The sequence below is a fragment of the Bos taurus genome, chromosome 6, assembly GCF_002263795.3.
Source record: "Bos taurus isolate L1 Dominette 01449 registration number 42190680 breed Hereford chromosome 6, ARS-UCD2.0, whole genome shotgun sequence".
NCBI classification, from domain to species: Eukaryota; Metazoa; Chordata; class Mammalia; order Artiodactyla; family Bovidae; genus Bos; species Bos taurus.
In genome coordinates, this window is record NC_037333.1 from 3927858 (window position 1) to 3937281 (window position 9424).

The window sequence follows — 9424 nt, forward strand, 5'->3', positions numbered from 1 at the left end:
CAATACAAGAAAAATAAAGGACCCAATCAAAAAAAAAAAAAAAAAAATGGCCAAAGAACTAAATAGACATTTTTCCAAAGAAGACACTCAGATGGCTAACAAACAGATGAAAATTTGCTCAACATCACTCATTATCAGAGAAATGCAAAGCAAAACCACGATGAGATACCATCTCATGCTGGTTAGAATGGCTGCCATCAAGTCTACAAGCAATAAATGCTGGAGAGACTGTTGAGAAAAGGGAACCCTCTTACACTGTTGGTGGGAATGCAAACTAGTACAGCCGCTATGGAGAACAGTGTGGAGACTCCTTAAAAAAACTGGAAATAGAATTGCCATATGACCCAGCGATCCCATTGCTAGGCATACACCCAGAGGAAACCAGAATTGAAAGAGACACATGTACCCCAATGTTCATTGCAGCACTGTTTACAATAGCTAGGACATGGAAGCAATCCAGATGTCCATCATCAGAAAAATGGATAAGAAGGTCATGGTATATATACACAATGGAATATTACTGAGCTATTAAAAAGAACACATCTGAGTCAGTTCTAATAAGGTGGATGAAACTGGAACCTATTATACAGAGTGAAGTAAGTCAGAAAGAAAAACACCAATACAGTATACTAACGCATATATATGGAATTTAGAAAGAAGATAATGACAACCCTATATGCGAGACAGCAAAAGAGACACAGATATAAAGAGCAGACTTTTGGACTCTGGGAGAAGGTGAGGGTGGGATGATTTGAGAGAATAGCATTGAAATATGTATATTATCATATGTGAAATAGATGACCAATCCAAGTTCAATGTACGAAACAGAGCACTCAAAGCCAGTGCACTGGGACAACCCAGAGGGATGGGATGGGGAGAGAGGTGGGAGGGGTTTTGGGATGGAGGGACACATGTACACCCATGAGCTGATTCATGTCAAATATGGCAAAAACCACCACAATATTATAAAGTAGTGAGAGAGTCAGTTCCTAGGCAGGTTGATAGGAAATCTAGGGGTCCCCAAGGAGAGAGGGGTCTGGAATTCTCAAGGAGAAGAAAGGACAAACTTTTTTTCTTTTTCCACATTCCTTAGGATTATATACCAATAATGTATCCTGCCTAAGGACAGTCTTTGGATTCAACCTTCTGTTATCTTAAAATGTTAATTATGGGAGTAGACCTGGTCTTTACAAGGATGTATCTTGCCTGAGGACAGTGTTATCTTAAAATGTAAATTATGGGAGTAGGTCTGAGGAGGTCTTTACAACCTCCAGACATTCTTTGGATTCACTGGAGAGTATATAACTTCATTGTTAACACTAGCAAGCGGGTACTCTTTCTACCCCCTTCTGATGCCTATGTCAGAAGCTTTCTCTATCTCCTTTATACTTTAATAAAACTTTATTACACAAAAGCTCCGAGCGATCAAGCCTCGTCTCTGGCCCCGGATTGAATTCTTCTCCTCCGGGGGCCAAGAATCCCGGTGTATTCGTGTGATTCAACAACAACCTTTCAGTAGTTAGCCCCCAATTAAAATAAATAAATAAGATTTTTTAAAAATGAAAGAAAATGGAAACAACTGTCCCTCATTCTTTCACAAACTGTCCTCCCATTCCTACTTTGGATCTCATCTCCCTTTGCCTTCTTATGGACTTCTCTCCTGCATTATCTTCCTCATTCCTTCATTGTAAGTTTCTCTTACCCTGCTAAATATTTCCATGCATTTGTAAACTTGCTCTTGCATCTACCGTTAAAAATTTCTCTCTTGACCTCAAATATCCTCATTACCACTGTTCCATTTATTCTCTTCTCTAATAGCAAGGCTCCTTTCAAACATTATCCTCTATACATTCACTATCTCACCTCCTGTACTCCTATTCCAATCAGGTCATAGAGCCAACCACTGAATTAAACAGGGAAAGTTTAGTATAAAGAACTACTAAACCACAATAAGAGCAACTGTAAGATCTCAGAAAAGTCCTTGGGCATCCTAGGACTGATAGAGAGCATTCAAAGAGGGAAAAACATCAAATAGTAGCTCTGGTGATCTGGTCAGCCACCACTGGTATATTTTTACACCTATAGTATTGACTGAAGGTGCAACATGTACTCCTGCAATGTCATTCCAATATCCTTCACTTAACATGTGTGTACTGTAAAAAAATGTTTAAAGGAATTTCATCCATTATTGTGTGCATATATTAAAAAGTGAATTTGGAGCTGAGAGGAAATAAATTAGCCAATGATACACCCCTCATTTTTTATTTTTAATCAGGACTTAGTGTACTTTTGAAGTGTGAAAACATTTTCAATTCTGGAAAACTCTTATTTTTTTTTTATTTCTTTTATTATTATCTCCTTCTCATTGTCTTTATTCTTTTTTTCCTGAAAACATTGTCATTCCATCCCCCATCTTTTCTGTTTCATTTTCTCTCTGGGTTACACCACATAGCAGAGTGTAGAGTTAAAAACACACACACTGGATTTATACTATCTGCATTCAAATTCTGGTTCTACCACTGTATCCACTGCACAGCATATTTGAAAAGACCCATAAGATGCCATCAGGTATGCTCACATAAGGCTTTCACAAGGTAGGCAAACAGGAGGGGAAATGTTCAGGCAATCAGAGAGGTTTTGTAATTTTGCATCCTGACCAGAGTGGATAAAATTTCAGTTGCTTCAAGACTATACTTTCAGGGATCATTTCTATAGTTTGTTACTAGAGAAGGTTCTCTGAACATGTAGAGCACCCAAAACCACAAGGAGGAAATGCAACGCTTTCTCCTGAGAGTGAAACCGGCACTTGGTTCTGCTTCTGCAACTGCCAATGGCCACTTAATGGTCATTCTTCTCTTCCTTTGGGAGAGTAAGAAGGAGAGAACGTGGTCTGAGTGGTAAGAAGAAAAAAGTTTCAGTTGCTTCACACTCTTGGTAACATTAGGGGGAAAAGGAAATGAAGCAAGGAAGGAGGACAAGTATAGGGTGTGTTACTGAGCTGGCCACTGCTTGATATTAAGTGCAATTGAATGCTTGGTCTCAAGGGGCCATCTTCTAAGATATATATGTAATTTACTATCTCAGGACAGTTAGTCCAGGAATAGGAAGGGAGGAAAATGTGGTCTCTAGCTCCCTTATTTCATACTTCAAACTTTACTGAAGTGGGAATTTACCCTCATTCAATACTGTGCTTGTATGCAAGTGCCTCCTTTTTCAGCATTAACAAGGAAGTGTAAGAGTGAAAAGCATAAGACATATGGCACAGATGTGGTGTAAGCACTATCTGTCTGTGCTGTAGTGAAGGTGCAGTGTAGGTTGCTGGGTGGAAGCAAGTGGCTGACACCCCAAAGACAGTGAATGCATAAGAGGTGTCCAATGCTATGATTTAATGCTGGTAATTTTGTTACTTCTGAGTTTCTGAAGTTGAAAAATGGATCTTCCAAGGCTATCAGGGTTTTTAGAAGGCATAATTATGCCCTGTACCCTAGGATCTTGTGCTATTAGTTTATCATCTGGCCTTTAGTTCATCATTAATTGAACAAATAATTATTTAGTAACTAGCATGGGCCAGGCACTGTTCTGAGTTATTGGTTTTAAAAGAACCTAAGTAGGATCCAAATGGTCCTACTGTCATGGTCTTCCTCTATAATAGAAGAAAGACAATCAGGAAAAAGATGAAATAGGTACTATCAGAAAATTATAAGTATGTTTTATAAACTAAAGCAAGGGAAGGAGATAGACAGTATTCAGAGAGAGGTCATGGAGGGCATGGGAAAGGCAGTCCCATGAGAAGAAGGTAGTCATATTTGAGCAAAGAATTTAAGAAAAAAACTAACAAGTGTTGATTTGGAAAGAGAGATTTAGGCAGAGGGAATAGCAAATGCCAAGGTCCTGAGGAGAGAGCATGCTTGACTAGTGTAGTTGGACATAAGATTAATATGAGGAAGAGGGCAGATCTCTGATCATGTCTGAATGTACAGACGATTGACATGAATTTAGTCGTTATTTTAAGTACATTGGAAAACTACTGGAAACTTTAAGGAGGAAATGGAATGATGTAATCTGTGTGTGTTTTTCATATTGGTTTGGTTTACATCCACTCAGTTCAGTTCAGTCGCTCAGTCGTGTCTGAATCTTTGCAACCCAATGAATCGCAGCACTCCAGGCCTCCCTGTCAATCACCATCTCCCAGAGTTCACTCAGACTCACGTCCATCAACTCAGTGATGCCATCCAGCCATCTCATCCTCTGTCGTCCCCTTTTCCTCCTGCCCCCAATCCCTCCCAGCATCAGAGTCTTTTCCAATGAGTCAACTCTTTGCATGAGGTGGCCAAAGTACTGGAGTTTCAGCTTTAGCATCATTCCTTCCAAAGAAATCCCAGGGCTGATCTCCTTCAGAATGGACTGGTTGGATCTCCTTGCAGTCCAAGGGACTCTCAAGAGTCTTCTCCAACACCACAGTTCAAAAGCATCAATTCTTTGGCGCTCAGCCTTCTTCACAATCCAACTCTCACATCCATACATGACCATAGGAAAAACCATAGCCTTGACTAGACGAACCTTTGTTGGCAAAGTAATGTATCTGCTTTCGAATATGCTATCTAGGTTGGTCAAAACTTTCCTTCCAAGGAGTAAGCATCTTTTAATTTCATGATTGCAGTCACCATCTACAGTGATCTTGGAGCCCCCCAAAATAAAGTCTGACACTGTTTCCCCATTTATTTCCCATGAAGTGATGGGAACGGATGCCATGATCTTCGTTTTCTGAATGTTGAGCTTTAAGCCAATTTTTTCACTCTCCACTTTCACCTTCATCAGGAGGCTTTTTAATTCCTCTTCACTTTCTGCCATAAGGGTGGTGTCATCTGCATATCTGAGGTTATTGATATTTCTCCCAGCAATCTTGATTCCACCTTGTGCTTCATCCAGCCCAGAATTTCTCATGAGGTACTCTGCATAGAAGTTAAATAAGCAGGGTGACAATACACAGCCTTGATGTACTCCTTTCCCTGTTTGGAACCAGTCTGTTGTTCCATGTCCAGTTCTAACTGTTGCTTCCTGACCTGCATACAGGTTTCTCAAGAGGCAGGTCAGGTGTTCTGGTATTCCCATCTCTTTGAGAATTTTCCACAGTTTATTGTGATCCACACAGTCAAAGGCTTTGGCATAGTCAATAAAGCAGAAATAGATGCTTTTCTGGAACTCTCTTGCTTTTTCGATGATCCAGCGGATGTTGGCATTTGATCTTTGGTTCCTCTGCCTTTTCTAAAACCAGCTTGGACATTTGGAAGTTCATGGTTCACATATTCTTGAAGCCTGGGTTGGAGAATTTTGATCATTACTTTGTTAGCACGTGAGATGAGTGCAATTGTGTGGTAATTTGAGCATTCTTTGGCATTGCCTTTCTTTGGTATTGGAATGCAAACTGACCTTTTCCAGTCCTGTGGCCACTGCTGAGTTTTCCAAATTTGCTGGCATATTGAGTGCAGTACTTTCACAGCATCATCTTTCAGGATTTGGAATAGCTCAACTGGAATTCCATCACCTCCACTAGCTTTGTTCGTAGTGATGCTTTCTAAGGCCCACTTGACTTTACATTCTAGGATGTCTGGCTCAAGGTCAGTGATCACACCATCATGGTTATCTGGGTCATGAAGCTCTTTTTTGTACAGTTCTTCTGTGTATTCTTGCCACCTCTTCTTAATATCTTCTGCTTCTGTTAGGTCCATACCATTTCTGTCCTTTATCGAGCCCATCTTTACATGAAATGTTCCCTTGGTATCTCTAATTTTCTTGTAGAGATCTCTAGTCTTTCCCATTCTGTTGTTTTCCTCTATTTCTTTGCATTGATCACTGAAGAAGGCTTTCTTATCTCTTCTTGCTATTCTTTGGAACTCTGCATTCAGATGCTTATATCGTTCCTTTTCTCCTTTGCTTTTCACTTCTCTTCTTTTTACAGCTATTTGTAAGGCCTCCCCAGACAGCCATTTTGCTTTTTTGCATTTCTTTTCCGTGGGGATGGTCTTGATCCCTGTCTCCTGTACAATGTCACAACCTCATTACATAGTTCATCAGGCAGTCTCTCTATCAGATCTAGGCCCTTAAATCTATTTCTCACTTCCACTGTATAGTCATAAGGGATTTGATTTAGGTCATACCTGAATGGTCTAGTGGTTTTCCCTACTTTATTCAATTTAAGTTTGAATTTGGTAATAAGGAGTTCATGGTCTGAGCTACAGTCAGCTCCCTGTCTTGTTTTTGTTGACTGTATGTAGCTTCTCCATCTTTGGCTGCAAAGAATATAATCAATCTGATTTCGGTGTTGACCATCTGGTGATGTCCATGTGTAGAGTCTTCTCTTGTGTTATTGGAAGAGGGTGTTTGCTATGACAAGTGCATTTTCTTGGCAAAACTCTATTAGCCTTTGCCCTGCTTCATTCCGTACTCCAAGGCCAAATTTGCCTGTTACTCCAGGTGTTTCTTGACTTCCTACTTTTGCATTCCAGTCCCCTATAATGAAAAGGACATCTTTTTTGGGTGTTAGTTCTAAAAGGTCTTGTAGGTCTTCATAGAACCGTTCAACTTCAGCTTTTTCAGTGTTACTGGTTGGGGCATAAACTTGGATTACTGGGATATTGAATGGTTTGCCTTGGAAATGAACAGAGATCATTCTGTCGTTTTTGAGATTGCATCCAAGTACTGCATTACGGACTCTTTTGTTGACCATAATGGCTACGCCATTTCTTCTTAGGGATTCCTCTCTGCAGTAGTAGATATAATGGACATCTGAGTTAAATTCACCCATTCCAGTCCATTTCAGTTCGCTGATTCCTAGAATGTCGACATTCACTCTTGCCATCTCCTTTTTGACCACTTCCAATTTGCCTTGATTCATGGACCTGACATTCTAGGTACCTATGCAATATTGCTCTTTACAGCATCGGACCTTGCTTCTATCACCAGTTACATCCACAGCTGGGTATTGTTTTTGCTTTGGCTCCATCCCTTCATTCTTTCTGTAGTTATTTCTCCACTGATCTCTAGTAGCATATTGGGCACCTACTGACCTGGGGAGTTCCTCTTTCAGTATCCTATCATTTTGCCTTTTCATGCTGTTCATGGGGTTCTCAAGGCAAGAATACTGAAGTGGTTTGCGATTCCCTTCTCCAGTGGGCCACATTCTGTCAGACCTCTCCACCATGACCCGCCCATCTTGGGTTGCCCCATGGGCATGGCTTAGTTTCACTGAGTTAGACAAGGTTGTGGTCCTAGTGTGATTAGATTGACTAGTTTTCTGTGAGTATGGTTTCAGTGTGTCTGCCCTCTGACGCCCTCTTGCAACACCTACTGTCTTACTTGGCTTTCTCTTACCTTGGGCATTGGGTATCTCTTCACGGCTGCTCCAGCAAAATGCAGCCACTCCTCCCTACCTTGGACGAGGGGTATCTCCTCACCACCGCCCTTTCTGACCTTCAATGTGGGATAGCTCCTCTAGGCCCTCCTGCGCCTGCGCAGCCACCACTCCTTGGACGTGAGGTTGGTCCTCCCGGCTGCCACCCCTGACCTCGGAGGCAGGGTAGCTGCTCTCAGCCTTCGCCCCTGACCTCAGATTTGGGTAGCTCTTCTCGGCCGTTCCTGCACCATCACAGCCTGGCACTCTTGGCTGCTGCCCTTGACCTCGGACATGGTGTAGCTCCTCTCGGCCATGCTTAAGAGCGCCGGTCACAGCCGCCCATGCTTAAGTGTGCCGGTTGCAGCTGCTAGATCATCAAAAAAGCAAGAGAGTTCCAGAAAAACATCTATTTCTGCTTTATTGACTATGACAAAGCCTTTGACTGTGTGGATCACAATAAACTGTGGAAAATTCTCAAAGAGATGGAAATACAAGACCACCTGACCTGCCTCTTGAGAAATCTGTATGCAGGTCAGGAAGCAACAGTTAGAACTGGACATGGAACAACAGACTGGTTCCAAACAGGGAAAGGAATACATCAAGGCTGTATACTGTCATCCTGCTTATTTAACTTCTATGCAGAGTACCTCATGAGAAATTCTGGGCTGGATGAAGCACAAGGTGGAATCAAGATTTCTGGGAGAAATATCAATAACCTCACATATGCAGATGACACCACCCTTATGGCAGAAAGTGAAGAAGCACTAAAGAGCCTCTTGATGCAAGTGAAAGAGGAGAGTGATAAAGTTGACTTATAGCTCCACATTCAGAAAATTAAGATCATGGCATTTGGTCCCATCATTTCATGGCAAAAAGATGGGGAAATGGTGGCTTATTTTGGGAGGCTCCAAAATCACTGTAGATGGTGACTGCAGCCATGTAATTAAAAGACATTTACTCCTTGGAAGGAAATTATGACCAACCTAGACAGCATATTAAACAGCAGAGACATTTCTTTGCCAACAAAGGTCCATCTAGTCAAGGCTATGGTTTTTCTAGTAGTCATGTACGGATGTGAGAATTGGACTGTAAAGAAAGCTGAGTGCCGAAGAATTGATGCTTTTGAACTGTGTTGTGGAGAAGACTGTTGAGAGTCCCTTGGACTGCAAGGAGATCAACCAGTCCATCCTAAAGGAGATCAGTCCTGTGTGTTCATTGGAAGGACTGATGTTGAAGCTGAAACTCCGATAGTTTGGCCACCTGATGTGAAGAACTGACTCATTTGAAAAGACCCTGATGCTGGGAAATATTCAGGGCGGGAGGAGAAGGAGACAACAGAGGATGAGATGGTTGGATGGCATCACTGACTCAATGAACATGAGTTTGGGTAAACTCCGGGAGCTGGTGATGGATAGGGAGGCCTGGCATGCTGCAATCCATGGGGTCACAAAGAGTCGGACAAGAGTGAGTGACTGAACTGAACTGAACTGGTCTATTTTTAATCACTCTGAGTAATTTTTAAAGACTAAAGACCAAGGGACTAGTGATTAAAAAAAGACGACTAGCCTCTAACTCATGTTTATTAGTTGGATTGCGATGCACCTGAACGATGGTGGAGAGAATATAGGAGATAGTGTTGGGGAGTTGGCTCCACCAGGAGTATGTTGGCATAGTTATATGAAGAAGGGCTTTGGGACAGGACAGCAAGCAAGTACCTAGAGAGAAAGGGTGTGTAAAGAATAGCACAGTGTTAGTCTCAGAGACTGGCCTTCAGACCCAGTTTTTCAAATTTGATCTGAATCCAGGACAGCATGAGGAGAGACAGGGAGCTTTAAGGAGATTCTTTGAGATACTGGGACACAAACATCATTGTCTGATGCTCAGGGAACAAATCGTGACATTGGGAAGTGAGTATCTCTCTCTCTCTTTCATCAATGAGCACAGCTTGGATTCAATGCCTTGACAACTGGACTAGAAAGCAGCCCAAAACTGAGGCTCAGCAATGCCCTTAAAGGCAGGGATAGAATATAC

At 41.8% G+C, this 9424-nt stretch overlaps 1 non-coding gene across 1 annotated transcript; it reads left to right on the top strand.

Annotated features, from left to right (window-relative positions):
- The first annotated feature begins 2684 nt into the window (after positions 1–2684).
- LOC112447200 (small nucleolar RNA U3) lies at positions 2685–2899 on the top strand. The gene has a single exon (XR_003035303.1). It is a non-coding gene; the product is annotated as a small nucleolar RNA U3 (small nucleolar RNA).
- Positions 2900–9424: the final 6525 nt, after the last annotated feature.